The sequence below is a fragment of the Haemaphysalis longicornis genome, unplaced genomic scaffold (genome assembly GCF_048455015.1).
Source record: "Haemaphysalis longicornis isolate Haplotype H1 unplaced genomic scaffold, Haemaphysalis longicornis Haplotype H1 scaffold_2, whole genome shotgun sequence".
Classification (NCBI taxonomy): Eukaryota; Metazoa; Arthropoda; class Arachnida; order Ixodida; family Ixodidae; genus Haemaphysalis; species Haemaphysalis longicornis.
In genome coordinates, this window is record NW_027526295.1 from 276,320,292 (window position 1) to 276,343,427 (window position 23,136).

The window sequence follows — 23,136 nt, forward strand, 5'->3', positions numbered from 1 at the left end:
TGTTACCCTCCGCTAACCCACCCCCTTCTCCACCCCGCAGCAGTGGGAGACCGAGCTGACCAGCCCGGACCCGGCCCTCCAGAGGGCCTTGGTTTCTCGGGCAATCGAGTCGGTCCTGTCAAGAGGCATCCTGGACTATATAGGGACGCTTCACCACCACCTGCTTCCCTTTTCCCTTTCCTCTAATAAACGTTTACTACTACAATTACAACCGTCTGTCAGCCATTTTCTGCTACTGATATGTAAATTATTTGTACCCAGATTCCCTCGTGTGCATAACATTCAGTGGACAGATCCCCTGTTACGTTGCAATATATGTAGTAAGAAAGACAGTCGTCAGTGCATCGAAGCCAGAACTCGGCATCCGCCATGAATGGGCATGTTCCACACACGAGTACCAATCACAGTGACGCGGCGGGCATTCATGTCAGCCGCATAGGGAACGCTGGAAAGAAAGAAAGAAAGAAAGAAAGAAAGAAAGAAAGAAAGAAAGAAAGAAAGAAAGAGAGAAAGAAAGAAAGAAAGAAACTAAGTAAGTAAGTAAGCAAGCAAACAAGCAAGTTTGAGCAAGTTTGAGCAAGCAAGCAAGCAAATAAGTAAATAAGTAAAACTAAAAGAAAGAAAGTAAGTGAGTAAGTGAGTGAGAAAGTAAGTGAGTGAATGAGTTACCTACTTATTTACACACACACGCACACACACACACACACACACACACACACACACACACACACACACACACACACACACACACACACACACACACACACACACACACACACCCATACACGCACTCACGCGCACACCCACACGCATACGCGCACGCGCGCACGCACGCACACTGTTCCCAGTGTTCTCAGACGGGGCTGCTTTCGTCCCTGAAACACAGCTGTTGCTCAGAGATCGGCTACAGCACTATGAAGACAGCGTTTCACACCTGCCACGGCCACGACGCAAGGCTTCTACGGTGAGTGGAGCAAATACGGCGGCATACAATGAGCGCTCGAAACAGGTTCTTTGCAGAGCCGTGATTAATCGAGGGAAACAAGAGTGTGCCCAATATCTTTATTGGTAACGTCGGCAGTCTGCTTGCAAGCTTTTTAACCTCATTTCGCGCCTTCATTTCACCCTCTGCTTGCCTCGCTATTCGCCCGGGGGTTTCTTGACGCCCGAAATGAGCACGTGCCTTCCTTTACCCTCTTTTCTCTCTTCTTGCTACATCGCGCGAGCTTGCCAGGAAACGTGATATGCGTTTCTTTCTTACGTCGGCTCATAATTTTTAAAGCAATTAGGCAGGGCTTCGTAAAGGGCCGCGAATCGCATTAGGGCTCTTTTAACTAGGTGCAAGATTAATTGGGACCCAGCTGTCGCCTATATTTTTTATGTATTCGTTAAGTTTACAGGGTGCCTGGCAATTTTTGAAGACGTAAGGATTGATGCACAAAGAGCCCCGATGTGGGAGCTGGTTCGCACATGCCGTGGAAACCTTGTACAGTGGCGGCTAGATTAATGATCGCACGTAATGATGTTGAGCCGCCCTTGTTAGTGCGTACAGAATCTCGCAGCTTGCGACGGTATCAGATGCGTGGCCTTTGAAGCGCTAGCCGTTTTCACGTCGTCACGATTTTCGCTTCTGTGGATATAGGTATTTAAAACACCATCAGAGTATTGGCTTCCCCAATTTTAAGTGCGGATTTAGCATTTCAGGGAAATAGGAAAAAAAACTGTGGTTGATTCCTCCGTCATAGGAATCAGTGAACTGCGAAAGTGAACTGTGCAGCGAAACCTGCAGGTGAGCATGATTTGCGGGTTGGCGGCTGTCTCGTGGGTGTGCTTGGCGAGCGACGCCCTTCTGGAGGGTCACTTCGGCAAAGGTGTACTGGTGTCATTTCCGTGACGGATATGACGTCAGTGAAATCTTGGGGTATTGGGGTATCGCGGCATAAAACACGTTTGCGTTAAAATATACAGTCGAACACGGATATATCGAACTCCAAGGGGATCGCGAAATAGTTCGATATATGAAAAATTCGATATAAAAAATATGGGCTCTGAGACCTCACCTATGGCGGACGATCACTTACCGATCGTCGCATTCAAGAATGACAACTAATTCCGCACTCACGACGCAACAGGATGCTTTATTTCCGTGAAAAAAAAATCGCTGATCTTAGCCTGCTTCTTCGTCCTGGAAATGAAATTAAAGACGTTGGTGTCGATCTTGTCGAGGCTGTGCGCACAACTAGAATTTTCCAGCAGTACGCTGCGCCTTCGCACACCATGCACAACATGCACGCAAAAGAAGAACAGCGCGCACGTACCACAAGAACTTTGAAGGTAACAATTCCAAGGCTCTCTGAACGGACTCCAACAAAGCGCTCGCGATGGTCATCTCCGGGAGAAACAGTGGTCTCCGAAAGGTGCGGGACAACTCGCAAAACAGCAGCAACAGCAGCGAAATGCAAAAGAAGGAGGCCGCCAGCGCCTTCGTTTGCTCTTCCCTTTCCCGAGACGATATCGGGGGAAGACAGACGCAGAGAGAGAGAGAAAAAAACCATTTTTCGGCAAGCCGGGGAACGTACGCAGCGGGAAAACAAACAAACAAAAAAAGGACGTGCGCAGTCGGGGCATCCCAAGGGGCATCCCTACCTCGCATTGTCACATTTTCCGAGCGTTCGGGCTTTGTGTGCCTAGAGAGATTTAGCATATCGGGCTCCGTCCGCTAACGCTACGGCGGCCGGTAGCTGGGCACGACTGGGCAAGCGCAAATTCGTTCCGGTAGGGGGGATTAGTTCCGCGAGCCAGTCTTCGCCATGCCCGCGCATTCCTCCACATCCTCCTCAACCTCAATCGGGGGTGCAGCGACCGCCGAAGAGCACCTTCCAGCTCGCGTGGCGTTCGATATACGCAATGTCGGGAAAAATACGGTTCGATATAAACGTACGAATTCCTATACTTTTACACAGAATTTTCAAGGGGATAATTTATGAGTTCGATATAGACAATAATTCGATATAGCCGTGTTCGATATATCCGTGTTCGACTGTAAAACCCCAAAACGAACAACCCTAAGTATAACGTACTCTTCAGTACTAAAGGTCGCTTCTCCGCAAGAACACCCTGTGTGCAGGGGTGCGCCCTTTACAGGCCGCTTGCTTCGTTGTACTGACGTCACTTCTGTGACGGATATGACGTCAGCGAAATCTCGGTGTATGCGGAAATAAAACACTGTTATGTTAATATCTGGTTGCTTCATAAGAGTGAACCGCTCTTGTTAATTCTCTCGGGTTACGCATTTCGACAAATTTTGTTTGTGAGTTTTGAGTCGATATCCTGAACAAAGCAGTTGAGTCAGGCATTGTTTCGAATGGGGTAGTGTGATATGCGAAGCTTATCTTGGCGAACCCCGTCGTGTTTTTGGCGTTTCTTTTTAAAATTGTATTCAACTTCGGGGGGACCGTACGCCGTTTTACAAGACACTGCTCCCCGATGCGGCGCTCGCTCTGATGAGTCATTGTTTCTGTGCGCCCCGGCGTCCAAAAAAAACCGTTGTTGCTAGTCTCGCTCTCGTAGCTTGATTTCAGCGCTTGGGGAGCATTGAAGACGAATGCAGCATCTCTGTCCCAAAACGCTCTCTCGACGACGAATTAAGGCCACCGCGTCTCACATCTTACGACCTAAACGTAGATGTCCTCTGCAAGTCTTTACTATCATAAACTATTATTATAATTACCCGTTTCTCTGGCTCAGTTTTGCTACATTCACCGCAGCATAAGCGTATAAGCAAACTAGCTGCGGAGCGTACTTCAACGCGACCCTCGAAACCGATAATGATGATTATCACCCCTCATATTCACAAGCTGGGTGCAGCACAGCCGAAGTTACGATGCACGTGGTTTCACTTTCACAGCGGCGGGGCGGGAATGTCCTTCCAATGCCCCAACGTGTACTGTCCATTTCATTTAGTCACCCCCGTGGGAGGTCGTTTTGCGGGTGTGTTAGAGCCGAGTGGCGTTCGCAGGGCTGCAAACAGCTGCAAACACTCTACAAGTTACAACAGCAGGCGTTCCGGTGTCCGCTCCTGGGCGAGACAATTTACGCCTGCTGGTGGACCTTCCTCTCTTCCGAAAGAACAATAAATACATGCATACTACTGTACTCACCGGGAAAACATACTCGAGTTCCACGAGCGCTTCTCATCGGAACTGCTGGACACGAAGATATTGGTGCGGGCATTAGGAAAAGCCGACGGTTAACGCTGTAAAGCGCTTTGCGGCAAGCACAACTTTAATTAAAAACTTCGAAAATAAAAGTGCCAACGATAAAACTCAGTGCCCTTCCACTCTGGGAGAAAGGATGACCAGCGAAGCCGCGGTGCCTAACGTTAGAGTCTCCTGAGCGGCTTATGGTCATACAATTTATTTCCTGATAGTTCTGGTAAAACAACAGTTGCAACCGTTTCCTGCAACCATATTCCCTCCACATAGATGACCGTGTATGGACAGCAGGCAGTAATTCTGTAACGTTTACAACTTCACTGGGAACTAATTAATAAGGACAAGTAAATTAAACTCGACACAATGGTAGAGTAGTCTTTGCCGCTAATTTTCGTATAATTTGTATTGGTATAGTTTCGATGACACAAGAGTTAGGGCTGTTTTCTGTAATGACACTCCCTCCGTAGATGGCCATGCTTCACTGCGCTACAAAAAATGTGGAGAAGCCAACTTACAGAGACAGAGCTTAAGGGTTACTAAAGCGCTTTAAAAACCGGGCAAAACTCTACTTTTTACAATTATTACATTGGTCAGTTTATGCCTGTAAAGTTTTTTTCGTCATTTTTAGCTTGGTGACAGCGGTATCCGTCGGTAAAGTTGCCCCTACGCCCCGCCCACTGCTCCCTGCCGCATCGCCGGAAGAGCGAGAAACTGAGCGGCAGCGACCGGAAGTAGCGTCATATTCGGAAGACGGCCAGCGCAGTGCGCCGCCGCTTCGCTGTGTCCCAGTTTTCTGGGCGAAGTTCCGAATTAAGCAGGCGTGTAATCTGCAGCACTTTATTAATCATCATTGTCTAGAGTTGCTTCCGCGTCGATTTTTAACCGTAATGCTACTGCGTGATTCCCTAAAGCGACTCCTTGATACCAGAGATTTCCTACCCGAGCGCCTGTGGCTACTACACTGCCTTCACGAGCAGTCGCGGGGCCGGCCGTGTCGTCGGGTGCTCTGTGGCACGCGAAGCGACGGGCTCAAACAAATACGGAGGTACCCCAAGTTCCTGATCCATTATTATAAGGGAATAAGAAAATTTTGGGGACCACAGCGCTCTGGGCTTCCCGAACTTCTTGCTCGTTTTCCCGATCAACGTTGTTGGCTGTGACGACAGCTTAGCTGAATAGTGAGATTTAAAGAAGAAATCAAGCAAGCTGAAATCATGAAGCGTTTTCTGCGCGCGGAAGCGCTCCGCACACTCGCCGGTCGTGCATGCCCGTACGGCGCACGAAACGGCTCGCAACACACATGCCGCGGCAGCTACCGCTCTTCGCTGCCGTCCAGAATCAAGGCCGTCGCGAAAATCAAGGTAAACGCGCAAGAGAGGATGATAGTGTGGTGAAAATTGTGCCAGGGATTGTCATCCAAGATGATTTCGGAAGAGGTGATCGAATTTGTATCGCGATGCGGAGCGCCGACCGGTTGCGGAGGCTCGTCGACAGCAGCAAACGAACCTGCCCGAGCACGAAATGCGGTGAGAGGCCGATGGATGGCGGTATACCTGCGCGCAAGCGTCCGCCGAACACTTGATTTTAAGCTGTGCAGGTCTCGGACACTGTGACAATATCCGCGAAAATGGTCCGCCTCCGACCTTGCAGGAAGCTCTCGGCTTCGGGGACGCCGATGATGTGGTGGGCGTGCGCGCTGTTGCGCGTACAAAGCGCCGCCTGGTGTGCGACGGCAGCTCAGGGACGTTAATTGTACATTCTCAGAGTCTTCTATATGTTATGCTGTTTTTTTGTTTGTTTGTTTTGTTTGTTTCTCGTATGTGGCTGACTAGTGTTGTCAAGTGTTTCCTTTTGGTGTGCCATATGCTTGTGTCTCGTTCGTGCCGCGTTATGGTCGTTATGTTTGTCATGCATTTCTCTTTCTGTTTGTCCTGGCTAGTGTGTGCGCGGCACACCCACCCGATTCAAAGGGTACAGCCCAAATATCACCAATATCACCAATGAGCACAGCACCGATCGCTAGAATGACTATGAACGTAGTAATAAGGTTCCACATGCGAGAAAGGGGATGATAGTGTGGTGAAAAACTGTGTTAAGGATAGTCATTCGCAATTGTAGATATAGCGGCGACCTTCTATTTCCCTTGGTGTTAAGTTCCCAACATCAGCGGCGATCCGTGCAACCTGAGCCGGCTGGAGCTGTTGGGGAAGGCGTTCTAAAGCTCGTCGGGGACCAGCGTGTTGCGCTTGGGTTCCTCGACCTATTGGGGGGCGACCAGCGTTCGGCTCCCCTATTCTAAAACATGCGTATCATCGTATGTGCAGCAATGCCACGTTCCGCTGACCGGCCGAGCAGCGACCCGGCATCAGCACCTATGCGCGACGCGGCGACCGGCGGCGGCCGCACTGCCTGTGCGCATCGCAGGCCGCTGCACAGAGCTTGTTGCCGCCTGTCCAAATGTGAAAACAAAGTTCCACATTCGAGGATGGGGATGATGGTGGGTTGAAAAATTGTGCTAGGAATTGTGACTAGCGCTGGTAGTGAAAGCGGCGAACCAATATCTGCGCAACTTCCCTTCACCCGAGAAACATGTCGTCGTCGGGGGCGAACCCCTTTCTAAAGCTCGCCGCGAGCGAACCTGTTGCGTTTATACTTCCCTCAGGCTCTCCTATTCTAAGGAAAGATTGTGTGAGCCCTCCATTCACCAGAGGACCTTCTGGCCTGTATCTGAATGGGAACAGAATGAGATCTTCAGGCCGAGCGGTTCCTGCAGCGCCGGCACTTCCGGATATGACGTCATCTGCCGCCAGCCAATCGCGAAGGGCAGCCAGGGCTCTCACCGCGCCCGCGGGTAAGGGTCGTTTGTTTTGACGAAAAAAGATGGTTTGGGTGTATTTACACATGAAATAAACATGTTTTTCGATTTCAGCGTCTGGAAAACCATAATGTAATGCCCCCAACAAAATTTTTTTCGAAAAGCTCTTCACCAGCCCTTTACACCGACATCGTCGGCGTCACCTCCACTATGTGCATTGCTGGGAATAATTTTTTCAGGGGAAATATACGCCGTCTTATGGCAATATATGAAGGACGGATGACCTTTCTCTATATTTTAACACCAAAGTGTTTTATTCCAGGATTCCCGAAGATTTCACTTACGTCGATCCGTCACGGAAGTGACGTCAGTACAACGAAGCAAGCTGCCTGTAAAGGGTGCACCCCTGCACACGGCGTCTTCTTGCGGGGAAGCAACCATTAGTACTAAAGAGCACGTTATACTTCGAATTTGTCGTTTTCGGGTTTTGTATTTTAACTCGAAATTGTTTTATGCCGGGATCCACCAAGATTTCACTACCGTCATATCCGTCAAAGAGATGACGCCAGTGCACCTTTTCCGAAGCGACCTGCCAGCAGGACGTTCGCTCGCCAAGCACACCCACAAGACAGCCGTCGACCCGCAAATCCTGCTCAGCTGCAGATTTTTCTGCACATTTCACTTTCGTGTTTTACCGACTCCTATGACAGAGGAATTAACCACAGTTTCTTTATGTGTTTTTTTCTATTCTGGGAATCTGTTTTTGCGCAGCGTAGCAACCTGCTTCTGAGTGAGCGTGACACGATGCGAGCAGGGACTGCCGCCAGGGCCAGCCCTAGAACAGACAACTCCCGTGTTAAAATCAGAAGTTTCACAATCAGCTCGGTTACTTTCTCACGGGTGATTGGACCCACGTTGCCGCGGCGTGTACGACCCCTGCTACACTAGCGTCCGAATGTCATTTGAACCAAGTGTCATTTGACTCAAATGCGCAGTTGTGCTGCTCCACTGGGTTTTGAAATTCTATTCGGCTCAAATGACATTAGGGCCAAGTGAGCACCCAGAGAGACATTTGGGCTCTCAAATGCCATTTCTTGCACTCTCGCGCACAGCGTTCCAAGTCAGCATAAAAAATACCTTGCTGGCGTACTTAAAACAAACGAAATATTCTGAATTGTGGGACTTTGTTTACTTCTCATTCATTTAAATCATGATATCACCATGCAATAATTCCATACTCTCAGCACTAGTGCGAACAAGCGACAAAGCAGTGTGGCCAGACAGCACATAAAATGTCGATTGCAATTCAGGATTAAGCAAAAACCATGTCAAAGCTTACATTATTAATAACTTGATAACATTTTACTCCCAAAGGCTGCTGCTAAATTTTATTGTTGCATTATTGTGTAAAAACAGAACTCGACAGCATCAGCGCCTCGCAGCACGGTGAGCGATTGTTAAAGCATTCAAATGTCATCGAAATCGTAGTGTAGCATGGCGGATTCTGAATGGCATTCGAAGCCCCCCATTTGAGACAAATGACATTTGGTTGAAATGACATTCGGACCTTAGTGTAGCCGCGGTATCATAGTCGTTAGCGCGGGCGGTAACTCACAAAGCGTTTCGCTGTGGAACGCCATCCGTGCGTGTAAAATGTCAATATAATTCCAAGAAAGCAGACGACGTTTTCAGCGGTTCTCTGAAAGCATCATGATTTGTTGTTGGTGACGATGCTGGTGGGAATTTCGTAGAGTCGAAAGCAACAGCAGACACGGACGAGTAAAAGACGAGCCACGAGGCCCCTGCATCTCGTCCTTCGGTCATCCGTGCCTACTTTTGCGCTCAATTAACTACACGAAGTATGCAATGCCAACTAGGCCAATCGATTACGATACTGGTGGAAACATTTAATAGCAGAGTTGACGCAATGACGGCACGCGACGTCATCCAAGGTAATCGTAACATAAGGTGATGTCACTTGTTAATTTTATTTTATTTATTTATTTCCAATATTGAGAGCCGCTGCGGCTGTTACAGGGGTGGATAAAATAGTTTTCAACAAACATGTAAGGTCAGTTCCGCATTAAACAAACAATAACTTCAGGAAACGCAAAATGATAGTTTGCGTTAAAATGATTCCGTTGTGTGTGTGTCAGTAAATGCATCTACGTCTAGACTATTCTAGTTGACTGTGGTTTTCACAATAAAAGAAAATTTGTAGGTGTCAACACGTGGTACACAGGACATTTGAGCATCAGCCTGGAGGACTGTTCTTGGGTACACTCTTTCTGGGGGCGGAAGTACAGTATTGAGTACAGATTAAATTCATTGTTATGCAGTTCCCAAGGACGAGGGTTTGATTCCCGGCCGCGCAGGCCGCTTTTCTGATGGAGCCGAAAAGCAAAAACACTCGTGGGTACGAGATTTCGGCGCCCGATGAAGATACCTAGGGGGGCAAAATTAATCCGGAGCTCTCCACTACGGCGCGCCTCATCGCCTTACAACCAACCAAACCTTACAATCAATCAATCAATCAATCAATCAATCAATCAATCAATCAATCAATCAATCAATCAATCAATCAATCAATCAATCAATCAATCAAGCAACCAATCAATCAAGCAAGCAAGCAAGCAATCAATCGGTCGACCAATCAATCAATCAATAAATCAATCAAGCAATCAATATTGTTATGCAGTTGGTACAAGTATTTTAACCTGGCTATATTTCTGTGCGTTAAAAGTTCGGCAAACCGGCACGAGACAATAACGTAGTTACAGGCAGCGTCATTTGATAAGCATTAACGATAACCCGTGAGGCTAGTCTCTGAATCTGTTCCAATTTATTTATCAAGCTTACTTGGTGTGGACCCCAGACTATACTGATGTATTCCAGTGTGGGCCACACAAATATTTTACACACCTCGAACTTTATGTCGGGTGTAGTATCTTTCAACTTTCGCTTAACAGACCCAGTTTGCGTTGGCATGCAGATACACAAATGTTTCGACGTGTTCGTGCCAATTTTACAGCAAAGCTGTGTACCTCTACCCCCACCAGTTTCATCGTTGTGAGCAAAAAAGATTTCCGTGGGCAAAAACGCCGAGGCGCCAGGGCCTAAGACGCCCGGCGCATGCGTCAGGCTTATCGGGCATACATCATAGAGCTCAAAATTCATTTAAGGAAACCACAAAACAAACAACGAAACCGCATTATAAATGATAAGGCGCCAGTGAACAATGGCACCCCCCCTCCCCCCCCCCCCCCATGTGTCCCTGGTAAAGATTATATTTGCAGATTATCTTTGAAGGCTAGGCAGGACTAGTGCCACTAAATAGAGCAGTTCTTACCCAAGACGCCGAGCGCACGTGTCAGGCTAACCATGCAGGACCCAGCATTTGCCGCAACAGAAGCCGCGCTTCTTACGCGGCAAATGCCGGGTGGCGTATTCCCAAACCATATCCCGTAGGGGCCCAGGCCGACCACACCCCCTAAGCAGGGGCGCAGCCAATGAGGTTAAAAATTTTCAATTTTTTAACCTCATTGGACGCAGCACCGTGACGTCTCTACCTAGATGTGCGCGACTTCATGCGAGGTGAATTTTTTCTTTTTTTCCCCTCCCCTCGTTTCGGCTGCTTTGCGGGCTGCCGATGGTTTCGCTCCGCGGGCAACTTGGGTTGTACTATTTATATTTTTATTCCTGCTATTTCTTGTTTATACATTTGTATACTTTTTTGCGTGTGTGTGGCTTACAGTTGAGGCACGAGCTGTGACACAATGCTTTCGAATTAAAAGGCCAGATACTACAGAAATATGTATATATATATGTGATAGCTAAAAATGCGTCGCAAGAAACAGTCACAAACTGATAATCTATACCCATCAGTGGATCTCTAAAAGTGACAATTTTTTGCCGCTATTCGCACTCCGAGATCACTAACGCAAAAATAGTACGCCAAGGAGATCACTTTTTTACTTAGTTTTATCTCTGCTGCGACTACCGTGACTTCAAGCTTACGGGCAACTACTCATTAGTCCCAGCGAAAAGAATATACGTATCTGAGTGAGTGTAACACTGCATTAAATGAGAGGCCATGGGGCCCTGGGGGAGCAAGGATGAGGAGGAAAGGGGAAGGTCACAACTCGCACAATGAACACAGTTGCAGTCTTGGGGTCCTAATGGCAAAATGAACACATTAAAGTCAGTCAGTTGCAGCAAAACGCACAGTTCACACTTAAACGCACAGTTCACACTGTAGACAATGCGGTTCACACTGAAAACAGTGCACGCTGCAGACAGTTCACATTGTATACCGAACGGGGAAGTCGGCCAGGCTACCGCACCAATTTGTAGAGTCTGTTTTCAAGGGCGTACTCGGTAATTGCTTCTAGTGCGGTGGGATCGTCACGGACCCCACTAACATGTTCCTGTTCAGTCGCAGGGGCGGGACCCAGAGTTAAAAGTAAGCTGGTGGTGATTACGGTCGAATAATGGACAGAGCCAAATTAAGTGGTAACGATTTGGTGTGCCTTCCCGATTACAAAGGGAGGGGGGGGGGGGCGTCAGCGCCATTCGGATCCTGCTGGAGCTGTCTATTTATCAATAACGTATCTTATGCAGCAAAATCTCTGTGTGCATGAAGCACAAATTGTTAAAAATAACTAATCGACATTGGCAACAGCGTGAGTGGTAGCACGCATGATTACTGATATCAAACTCGGCCTGGTGGCTTCAGTGAAGAGACTGTGGTCAATAGCCCTGTACAGAAGACATATATCAAACTCCTCGAGTACTTCAGTTGCTGTACAATCCAACTGTTACTTAGCGCTTGGTTGGTATATACTTGCGATATTGTTTCCCTAAATTGTTATGACCAGCAGTGCAAATTATGCAGAATTCATGACCGAGCGTAAAACGTGTACGTTTGAGCTGGTGTCTTTCTTATCAATGTATCACCCTTGCAAGAACGATTCACACCTTCCATTGCTGTTAACAAAATGTCAATGTTTTCCTTAGTGGCACTGTTCCTGATCAAGAATAATGCAATGAAGTAGTTAATGTTAACGAAATTCAATGTAATAGTGCTTATGAAAGTGTCAAAATGTAGCAGCTCATGCAGCTGTAATATTTCACAAGAGTATAGGACAGTTTGTAAATGTAGTCATGGGTATTTGGCTGCCTTTCTTGTAATCCTTACCTTCAGCACCGAATCGTGTTTTGAGGTGTGTATATAGTGAAAGAGCACGCAACTCAATTGTATACCCTTCTGTGTGCTTTAGAATGAGCTTTCAATGAGGGTGTTTGCTTTCCGGACCGTGCATAATTGCCACATGCGCGTGAAAGCGTCCATCCGCGCGCGCACTTCGAGCACCGAGTCGAGCGCTTATTTAGGAACACGATCGGAGGTCAGCGTCAATTGCAGGTGCGCAAGAAGAGCGCGGAGAGATCAGGGGCTCAGGTACAAAAGGTTAGCTTCTACCACATGTGCGTCAGCTTCCCCAGCGCCGCAGGCCAGCCCCGCCCACGGAGCGAAACCATCGGCCGCCTGCCAAGCAGTCGAAACGAGGGGAGGGGGAAAAAAGAAAAAATCCACCTCGCATGAAGTCGCGCACATATAGGTAGAGACGTCACGGTGCTGCGTCCAAGGAGGTTAAAAAATTGCAATTTTTTTAACCTCTTTGGCTGCGCCCCTGCTTAGGGGGTGTGGTCGGCCTGGGCCTCTACGGGATATGGTTTGGGAATACGCTACCGGGTGTCAGTAGATAAGGTATTAGAGTACCGCGCTGTCGTTCGTCGTTCGTCAGTGATGCGAGATTGCCGCATCTACGGTTTCACCGTCTACTTCGACCGGGTCGTTTGTTAACACTACCGGTGATGCAGCAGAATGGCATCTTTGGACACACTTCTGCTGCTGAGATGCTGTTACACGCTTTATCTTTGATTCGCGTTCGGAACGACTTCAGTCGCGCGCAACCGCAGAGCAAAGAGGACAGCTAAGCGCACCAGAGTCGATCGACTAAAACACCTAAACAACAAAATGGCAGCGCCCATGAACCCTCGCAGTGTAAACAAATGTCACGTAATGCGAACAGATCAATGACCATGGCGGCGTTACGGAACAATAGGAGAAAAGAGTGCCGATACTCTGCACCCTTGTCTAGTGAAACTAGCCGAGAGCAACCGACAAGCCTGCCGAGACGACGAGAAATATTTCATACCATCCTCCATCACCATTTGTAGTGGTTTACCAGCTTTGCTGGACATCCACTTTCGCAGGGCGGGACGGCGACAAATTTTTAAATTATACGTGATTGTCACCCCGAGGTACCCAAGCTTATTGACATGTTGAGGTGGGCTATTATTTATTCTGTAACCAAATAGAAATGTGGTTTTCTTGCTAGATACTGTCTTGGAAACCGATTTATCAAAATTTATTTTCGTGCCCCACATAATACGTACACCAGTATTCTTTGCGGACGTTCGTTTAACGTCATTTTATCCTGAACATTCTTAACCTGACAATAAATAAGGCAATCATCCGCAAATAGACGTAGCTCGATGTTAGGATGCAAGTAATCAGCAATATCATTTACGTACGTATACCACAGAAACAAAATTGGTCCTAAAATCGAACCTTGCGGCACACTTTAGATAAAATCGGTAAAGATGATGATCGTTCACTGCTACTTGAACATGTTGCTTTCTGTGAAGTATGCATGAATATATTTAACAACTTGTGTGTTAACTCCAAGTTTATACAATTTCTCAATAATTTTAGAGGGACAGACCCGATCAAATGTCCTTTAAAAACCAATTGCTATGTCATCAATTTGTTTCCCGTTCTTTATTGCGACGCCGGAAACATGAGACACTTCAAAAAGCTGCGTCACTGTCGACAAGCGTTGACGAAAACCACGGGTGCTTGTTGTAAAATAGGTTTTTCTTTGTTGTACGTATTCAACCAAATGTTTCGATGTTACATGTTCTAACAGTTTACACGCCATGCATGTTATGGAAATTGGCTGACAGTTTTCCCACAATAACTTATTGCCCACTTTAAAAGCAGGCGCAATACGTTCAAGGAGCCAGTCTTCCAGAACACCTCCCGTACGCAACGACACCGCAAAAATCCCAGTCAAAAAATGTGATATCCATTCACAATAACCCCTCAAAAATTCATTGGGTATTTCATCGGGGCCAAAAGATTTTTCTAGCGAAAGCTACACTAGGCTACCTCGGGAAGTTTTCACGGGGTAACCAGTTTTGCCCTTTAGAGCTAGAGGTCAAACCACACCCCGTCCGCAAGCGCCCGGCACGGAGCAGCGGCCCGGTGGCGGGGAGAGATAGAAGGCAGATGATAGATGAGCGAGGAGGGAACGGAGACGTGCGCGGGACCCGTGTCGCCCCTGGCGGAAGAAGGCGAGGAGGCCGTAACCGTAGCGATAACCGCGTGCCACAAAGGAAGGCCAGGACGCCACGTGCAGCGCAGAGCCGTGTGCCATGGAGGAAGACGAACATCCAGCTGTGGTTGTTCGTACATCGGCGAGGCTTAAACAACGCCGTGAGGTGTAAAAAGTTGATGAATAAACGCTGTATGCACTGCAAACATGTCTGTATATCATTGCGAAACCACACCTGGACCACACCTGACAATGGGCCTAGCCACGGTAGTGAATTTTTCGCTGTCAACAAGGGTTAACCAAAGCTGAACCACAGCACTTTTTAAATGCAGAGCATTTCAGTAACTCACGATGTCACCCGCGTTGGCGTCCGTAGTCCGCACGCTCACTGCGCATGCGCGTCGAGTCGAGGCGATAGCGAACACTCTCTCGCGAGGGGCATTGGATTGGATTCGAACACTCTCTCGCGAGGGTCATTGGATTGGATTCGATTGGATTGGCTTGGATTGGATTGGCTTGGCTTGGCTTGGCTTGGCTTGGCTTGGATTGGATTGTATTTGGATTGGATTGGATTAAAGTGGATTGCGTTGGATTGTGTTGCGTCATAGCCGCGGCACGTTGCGTCATAGCCGCGGCAGACGCGCTGGGGCCGGCGCATGTGCAGTACTCTCTCTTCCGCGCTTTCCTCTCCTTCGGGCGCGCTGCGCATATAACCGGTGTGCCGTTCTCCGGCGAAGCAAGATCCGCGCTTGGCTCAAACACCTAGAGTCCACGCCGCTTTACAAGTACGCCAACGTCGTCGAATGGGACCGGCTTACGCAGTCCCCTCAACGTATATAAGCGGCGGAGCGCGCGTTCGGAGTTCAGTCAAGGGCGTCTTTGCTTGGCTTTCGCTTGACGTGACGCTTTGCTTGACTCGAGTAGATGCGACGCATTTACTCGAGTTCCCCCCGTGGGAAGATGCGGGCGGCTTTTTTGGTATCCAATTTTAACAACGACGCTACCGTTCCATCTCGAGAAATAACAATATGCTTTGTATCTTTAAGCGGCAACAAAGTGGCGGTTGCATTTAGGTGGTGCCTATGATTACTTCCAGTTGTAAATACCGAGTTAAACATCCTGTTAAAAGCCTGTGCGATAAAGGCTGGCCTGCAGCTACAGGCGAATCCGCCCACCTTAATTTTGTTGATGTTGCGCTTGCAACCCGATAAGTACGCCCAGAAATTTTTAGGCGAGTTTTGCAAGTAACTACAAGCGTTTTTGAAAAAAATATCGCCTTCGTATCTCTTAGTTCCTTTCTAACTTTCATACTGAGAGTAGTTATTTCTGCGCACTGCCTTGGAGTCCGCGCACTATTTAGTCGCCGCTTCAAATGAATAATCGTTGCCCCTGGACTGGGTTTTTGTATGCGTTCGACTGTATTGGGTACACATTTTGTAGTGTGAGCTACACTGGCCGAGGTTGAGCAGTTTCGCGTGGCTCCTGGAGAGCCGTGCTGCGCATGCGCGATGAGAAGTGACGCCACACAGCGCACAGACGTTGCTCGCTGCCCGGCGTCTCTCACACACTCCACGCACCCAGCGTCTTCACCGACCTCCGTTCCGCACGTGGCGGCCCGGTTCACTTGATGATCGTGCGAACGGTGGCCGGATGTGGAACCGATGGCTCGTGCGTCGCAGCACTTGGGGAACCTTCTGGAACCAGCTTAGCTCTGGGGCGATTGGTGACGCTGCGCCGGAGCCGCTTGATAAATAATACGGGTGTCACATAATGCGTACACCGTGTGTTTGTTATTGAAGCAGCAGTAAGCATGATAATGGAAAGCTAAGAATAACTAGTTGAACCTTAGCTCACGCTACGTATATCCTGACATAGCCGAGCTAAGCCAATGCGATTTTTTTTTGTAAACAGGCATGATACACCATCATATTGTCATAAGCGCATTCTGAGTAGAGGATGACCGGCGTGTCGTCAGCCCGATTAAAATTGTATACATGTACAGAGGTATTTTTTTAATTGCATGTAAGTCATATTTAAAGTTACTACAACTGTTTTCTGATCTGATATGCCATCATCAAAACCACCTTATAATTAAAGGTTCCGTCTGCAAAAAGCAAATCAAGCGTGGATAGATTCTGCCCCTGTATCATGGGGGGCTCATTGACTAAACAAAGCTGTGCTTGAGTATGATCTCTAACATCAGATCAGCATTATAGGTTTTTCCACTGCCCCCGTGATTTTCGCATTACAATCGACCCCTGGTAGATTGAAGTCCCCTGTTAAAACGGTTCCATTTCTGGCATTCCTTATATATAGCCTTTAAGCGCTGGTCGAGCGCATACAAAAATTCGACGGGGCTTCCGGGTGCCCTATAGACACTCCCAGTATCAGAACCAGCACTATCAAAATAAATACTATCAATACTGCGTTACTTTCGTTTCCGGGACGTTAACAGTGCTGTCGATGACGTCGTCGTCATCGTCGTCGTCATCATCATCATTATCATCATCATCATCAGCAGCAGCAGCAGCAGCAGCAGCAGCAGCAACATCATCATCATCAGCAGCAACATCAGCAGCAGCAGCAATCAGCCTGTCTACTCCCACTGCAGGGCAAAGGCCTCTCAATAGATCTCCAATTATCCCGGTCCTGGGCTAACTGCGACCAATCTCATCTGCCCACCTAACTTCCTGCCGCCCCCTGCCCCGCTTGCCTTCTCTTGCCCTTAATGACCAACGGTTATCTTGCCTTCGCATTACATGCCCTGCCCACGTCCATTTCTTCTTCTTAATATCTACTAATATGTCCTTAACACGCGTTTGTTCCCTGACCCACTCCGCTCTCTTCTTGTCCTTTAATGTTACACCTATCATCTTCCGTTCCATTTTTCGCGAGTCGTCCTGAATTTAAGTTGAACCCATTTAGTGGGCCTCCAAGTTTCTGCCCCACAGATGAGTACCAGTAAGTGTACTAAATCAGCAGTAAGGCGAAAACGAGTTTCCTTGCGGCGTGAGAGTGCAACGAGCCACGCGTTTCATGTTGATCAAACATCACACGAAAGTTCACAGGTCAGTCATTGCTTGAGTGTGAAAAAATGTCAACATTCGCTTTAGGGTGGGAATGACTTGCTCACACAGTTAACCCATAGCTTTAGTGAAATTTCATATTTGATAGCCTTAATTCAGTTTCTCGTTATGCGGATAAATACGTAATCAGCCGGAGGTACTCTGTAAAATATTTTAAGTACGTTTGTTGTAGCCTGGCAGAATAATCGAACCAAAAATGGAGTGTCCATGCCTTCGTACCCCCATGTTTTCTATGCCTCATGCTTTAAGTGTTATTATTATTGCGCGAGCAAGAGACACGACATGTCGGCAAAATTTTCGCGTCGTTCTGTCAACTGCCCGAGCAACAGAAGAGCAGAGAACGAAAGAGGGGGAGGGCGTGTGGAAACGACGCCGTCGAGAGTGGGGAGAGCTGCCTTCGCACCGGGTTGCCAGGGAGACATCAAGTCGAAGCGCGGCTCGCCACCTGTCTCTGCCTACGCGCCGGTCTGACGCCGTCTCGACAAATCCCGCGACTCCCATGACTCCCGTTTACCGCTTGTACACGTCGTAGAATGACGTGCGCAGTCAGTGCAGGGCTTCGCGGTAAAAGAGGAAAGAATGTAAATAACGGCCACGGCATTACGATACTGGTAGACAACAAATGGAACGACATGCAGCCAATGCCGCTGCTAAAGCTATAGCAAACTGGTCCACGGGGATGGTTAGAACGCAAAGCATGGTTGGCACGGCGAATGAAGCGTGCGGGAGAAATGGTGTGAAGCCACATTAAGGATATATACAGTAGGGATAAACAGTCCCTACTTTTTGCACATGAAGACTCCCCCCCCCCCCTCCCCCCCAACACCTTGCACTCTATTCCCCAAATTCAGAACAGCTGTAGATAACTGGTTCCCTCTGTTGCCGTCTTTCTGTTTCGCGTTCCTGGACACGAGCGTGTGGGGAAATGAGCTCGCGGACTTCGTTGCCGAAGCTGCCGCGACCATGGGCGAAGAGGTGGGAGCGCGTGCTTCAAAGCACATTGTGAGGGACAGGCTCATGAGGGCTCGTCGGTTAGAGCGGCAGCAGCGATGGAACATGACAACACTGACACTGAGTTGTTTCGCTGGGTTCGCAGCGTGCTCGCTATACCACGCTGCTTTCATCCGCCCAGACGACTCGCCCACATCATTACCGAACATGACTATTTCCCGATTTCGACTTGCTCTCAGACAACAGGTGTTTTTGTGGACATCCTGCCTATTCAGTGAGCCACTAACTCCGGGATTACACTGGGATTATAACCCGACTTCAGAATGTCGGCCACTAGAACCTCCACATCTGCGACAAGCTCTGGACATTGCTCGGTTCGTGCAGATCCTCCTCGAGCTCGCCTAGTTTATAAGCAAGAACATGCCGGACGTCCCGCGGTCGTGAAATGGGCTCTTAAGAGGTGTGATGTGCAGTGGAGACAGACTGCGGGAATTCTGAAATGCGGATACTGCCAATAGAAGCTGTGGGTGTTGGAGTTGGGGACACCTTTCGTACTGCAGTGTGGTGCTCCTGTGCTCTTTTCGTGTTGGGATTTGCATTTATTTTTGGTGTATTTACTTATTATTCGACTAATTGATTTTTTTTTTCTTAAATATACATTTTGGGCACTGCCCCTGTTCATTTATACCTAATTGGCTGTAAACCTGCCATAGTTTTGATGGTGCCGGTGTTGTTCCCCACTTTTTTCTTGTTTTGTTTGGGGAGGGGGGATATGGAAAGGAATTGGAGTTGTTTAGAATGCAAGGGATGGTTAGCACGGGGAATGAAGCGTGCGCGAGAAACGGTGGGAAGCCGGAGTAGGGCATGCGCATCGGGACGAGCCTCAAGTTCCCCTCCTTTCTCTCCTCGAGGAGAGGAACGAGATGCTCGCGCTTTCTTAAAGATCCGGCGGAGACATTAGATTTAGTGAGTGAATAAATTTTATTTAAACGAGCCTCAGGTGTTGATAGTTGGGCGCCCGCAGGTGGGGGGACTCCTCTAGTCTGGGAAGCCCTGGTCCGCGTTTGCCGCCCAGGCCTTCTCCACCAGACTACGCTGGATTGAGAGGTCGGTGCTGGCCGGTGCTGGCCCACCCACTGCTTGTAGGTTGGCTGAGGATTCGGGGCAAGGGATGGGGTTTTGTGACAGTTAATTTTAAATGCAGAGCATTTCTTAGCCTCGCCTCTTCCTGCGTCGGACGGCGTCCACAGCTCCGCGTCCGCAGCAGGTGCGCGCATGCGTCGTAGTCAGCCCGTTCGCTCGTCACCCCCGGAACGCTCCGTCGCGGTCTCAGCCACGGCCGGGCTGGAGGAGCGGCGGGCGCTCACTTTCATATGAAAGTGCGTGCTCGCCGCTCCTCCAGTCCGGCCGTGTCTCGGCGTAACAGGTGCGTGATAGCAGCGCGGTGGGGCGTAGAAGAGCGCGCGCTGCTTGCGCATGCGCGCTCTCCCCCCCGTAGCGCTCTCCCTCTACTGCGCGCGCTGCAAATATAAAGCCGCTAGCGGTCGCTCGTGCTTCAGTCACTGCGTTGCTCCTTCCTTCCTTGGTTGACGCTCACTTCCACGTTTACTCGTGTCTGCTGCTCCAGCATCACGGAAGAAGCGATGGAAGCAACACTGCCTTCAACCAGTACTGAGGCCCCAATGCTCTGCATTTACTCGTGTTCCCCTCGCGGGAAGGCACGGGAATTTTTTTTAACGTTCTTGTCCGGTTGCCAAATTTGCTGCTGTTGTAGTTGTTGCTGGTGTCATCTTCATATTTTTTTCTTTTTGTGCTGCTGCCTTCGGTTCTTTCCGATATCTACGTTCTGTTGAGGTTTTTTTGTTTTTTTTTTATCGGGGCCTAAAATATTTGAAGACAACCTCATTGCTGCTGTTGTCTGGGAACATACGTGGGACAACGCTTCTAAAACAATGAAGGTTCCTGCAACCATGGTTGCAGGAACCATAAAAACAGATGGATCTTGTTCAAACGCAGAATATTTCTCACTCGGACACGCCCGGACGTCGTCCACCCTCGCCGACACCTTACGCGTACTGCCGTGCATAGCCACATACCAGTATAACCGCGCACAGATGCAAGCTTAGACTCCACACTGTCTCCGGGAACACGTGAAGGACAGGAAATGGGAAAACCGAATTGTTTTGCGTGCCACGCAGGTGCGCGTAGAAAGGATGCTTGCGAGCAGGGGTGTATGTGCCGTACACGGGCTAAACGCTATGTTCTACGACACCTCCTAGACGACGAAGCTCGTCCACCACCTCTTCGCTGCAGTTCGTCTCGTAATGAGATTCGCATGCTCCGTCAAGATCCCACGGAGTTTCATTTTTAGGATTCCAGAAATATAAAGAGAAAGGAAATTGCGGGAATTCGTCGTATTGCGATGAGGCCCGGCGAGAGTTTTCTAGTCTGGAAGGTGTTGCTCAGGGATCCAGCTCCGCATCAGAGAGCACGACCGACCGACACCGGTTAAAAGACCCGCATCGCATCCTCCTCCCCGACTGCTTTACCCGCAAAGCGATTGGCCACCACCTGTGCCTGCTTACTGGGCCGATTCTGAAAGCGCGATGCTGACGCCGTCCGGGCCTTCCGGCGATGACGTGGAATCGACTTTTTTTTTTCTTTTTCGCTTCTCTCTCTCGGTGGGTTCCAGCGGGCCTCATTAGCATCTCAATGGACGGGAGGCCTTCGGGGACAGGACCCGGCTAAAGAGGCTCGCCGTTGTGCTCCGACGACGTGCTGGCTCCGCTTTGCCTAATGAAGCGGATGCATGAGCGGCGCGCACTGCCGTTCCCAAACTCTTCGCCCTTCCTCGCCCTTTTCGCTCGTTTATTCTCGCATTGTTCGCAGTCGGGCCCCGGCGGTGCGGAGGCCTCGAATTGAGGTCGTGTCTGGCCCACACAGGCGTGTTTTATGAGCTATTAATTATTCTCATTAGCATCGAAATGAGGACGCAATGAAGAGAAACGGCGCGACCAGCAACCGCGTTCGAGCCAAATGGACGCGCACTGCGCGCGCAGTTGGCTCGCGGAGTCCGCGTGCACGAAGACAGTAATCACGCCCGCACGCCCCGATACGGGAGAAGCTACCCGCGCCGTCCGCGTAAGCGGCGAGTCTACACTGGCTGATTCTACACTCTTATTTTTTTGCTAGTTACACGACAGTAAAAAAAAAAAAAAAACAAGAAGTGCATGCTCCAAGCCGTTTATCATTTGTCGGCGGCTGCGTCCCAAACTTGCCGGTCTGCGAGGCAAGGGGCAAATGATACTAATTACTTAATGAATTGCCTAGAGGAAGCCAATTTGAAGACGACACGGAAAAGTGCTGTGTTTAGTGCTCTTGATTTTACGTGACCAGTGTGTTTACCGCCATTTTAGGCCACAAGATAAGTAGCTAGCTGCGGTTTCTGCGGGCGTTTTAAGTGCAGAGCACTTTATGGACTCGCCTTGTCGTCTTAGCTCGCTAACGGTCGATGCGACTGCCAGAATCGGGCGGCGCAGCGAGATAACGGACCCAAGTAGAGTCTTATGTCCGAGCGTCAGGGAGTCGCACTGAGGCTTCGAAAACCACGCGGTTTAAATAGTCATAATCGTTCCAACCTCGTCAACCGCTGGCGCTTGTCATACATCTCCCCGTTATTTAGCGCAAAGAAAACTGCTGGTGCATCTCAGGCAAAATCTGTGTATATAACCGGCAGCCCCCGCGTTCATTGAGTTAGGAACGCTCGTTGGGTTGGTTTTCACAATAGTAGGCGAAAAAAGCGGGCGGGCAAGAAAGAAATGGCGCGTTCGAAATGACGCAGAAAGGCTCCAGCCGCGCAAGAAAAAAATGGCGCGTTCGAAATGACGCAGAAAGGCTCCAGCCACGCAAGAAAACAAATTACACGTTCGAAATGACGTGAAACAGCTCCAGCATACAAAATTAAAGCAAGCGCAAAAAACAGAACTCCCGCTGGCGCAGTTTCAGGCAGGGGGCGGGAAATTTGAAATGATTGGGTGACAATGGTGAGCGGATAACGGCGCTGCAGCCCATAATGGCGAATCACTGCTCTGCACTTCCGACAGCTTTCACATTGAGTGGAACGGCTTTAAGTTTTTTTCTAATCGCTATCACTGCGAAGTCGAGGCCATAATATTTAACGTATGCGCATGGGAACCGAACCACAGATATCTTCGGCACTCGATCATGAAGGCTTGAAACGTTGCACAGACGAGACTTCACGCAACACATCGGTGCCATAAATTATTCTCATTTGTTTCAAATTGGGGGCGGAAGCATTCGTAAAGCTGAGTGGGAGCGTGGTCAATTTGTCTCGCGAGCCTGTACATGCTTCCTCCTCTGTGGTATTCTGGACACACGTTTCATTTTTTTCTTGGTGTCGGGGCGACTTGTACGACATCGTATCCGAGTTTGGACAGCAGGTGTCTACCAGTGTCGGATCCCTGAAGTCGGTGCATCTTAATCCGTCGGGTGGGTCTCGGCGAGTTCTCTTGTTGTGTGCATAACTCATGTGGCTTTAGTTTATAGCGCATACGGGACTGTTGCCGTGGGAGACCCACCGCTACTATCTAGGTATAGTATGCCCATTTTCCAAACGTCGGGTGGTTTCAGGGGCTGTATCGGATGGAATC